The following is a 1,212-nucleotide window of genomic DNA, read 5'->3' on the forward strand; positions in this document are numbered from 1 at the left end:
TCTCACCCAATTCACCTACACATAAATAAAATGGCTACTTTGATATAATGGAACTGTTGAGGTTTACGTTCTAATTTGGATGACTTCAAAACTCTGATTGCTTTCTACCATCCTGTATGTCTTTCCTTACAGGAAACTTTTTCAAACCTGCCTATACTGTCACTTTTTGGCAGTTTTTGTGTACAGAAATGACACGTTGCATGAGGGACGAGTGCATGGAGGGGTGGTACTGTTTGTTGATCAGCATGTGCCCACCCTTTCTTTGCCACTCAACACACCCTTGGAGGCTATAGCTATCCTTGTTTCCATGGGTCATACCATCACTGTTTGTTCTCTCTACCTGTTGTCTATGATTAATCAGACCTTGATGCTCTCATTAAACAGTTGCCATCTACCTATTTAATCCTGGGGAACTTTAATGGACATCATTCTCTCTGGGAAGTGCTGATATTAATAGCAGTGGTAGCTCCATAGAGCATATGCTCTCTCATCAGAATCTTTCTCTTTTCAGTATTAGTTCTTCTACCTATTTTCATGCACCTAGTCAGTTCTTTACTGTTATTGATCTATTAATTTGCTCCCCTTTACCATTCTCCCATTTTCATGGAGGGTTGACAATAATCAACGAGGTAGTGATCATTTTCCACACACTTTTGAGAGAAATTTGCTGTGGTTGATGCCATCTGACTCATGCGCCCCGAGTGGAAGCTGGAGCAAACTGGCCCTGCTGCACTTATTTCGCCATCTTCTGTAAGCCATGAATAGACTGTGTGGCAGTAGTAACTGACTGTACTACACAAGCAGCTGCTCAATGTATTCCTAAAACCTCAACATGTTTTCCATGATATCCTCATCCATGGTGGAATCCTGCCTTTCACATGGCACAGAGAGCTGAAAAAATGGGCCTGGGATACTTTTCATAGGTATCCCACATTCTCGCACTGCATTTCTTTCCAGCAGGCCCATGCACATGCTTGGTGGGTAAGATGCTAAAGACAGAAGGAGTCTTGGATTAAGTTCACAACCAGCAAATTTTCTACCACCAATTCCAAAGTCATATGGGACAAGATTTGAAGGTCAGTGGGCAATATAATTCTGTCCCCCTCTTGATCTTGCTTTCTTATGGCCAGGAAGTAGCTGATACTTTAGGTGAAAGCTTTTACCAGGTATCTAGTACTTCTGCTTCTTCCTTCACCTTTTTAGCCATCAAAA

The sequence above is a fragment of the Tachypleus tridentatus genome, chromosome 6 (assembly GCF_004210375.1).
Source record: "Tachypleus tridentatus isolate NWPU-2018 chromosome 6, ASM421037v1, whole genome shotgun sequence".
Taxonomy (NCBI): domain Eukaryota; kingdom Metazoa; phylum Arthropoda; class Merostomata; order Xiphosura; family Limulidae; genus Tachypleus; species Tachypleus tridentatus.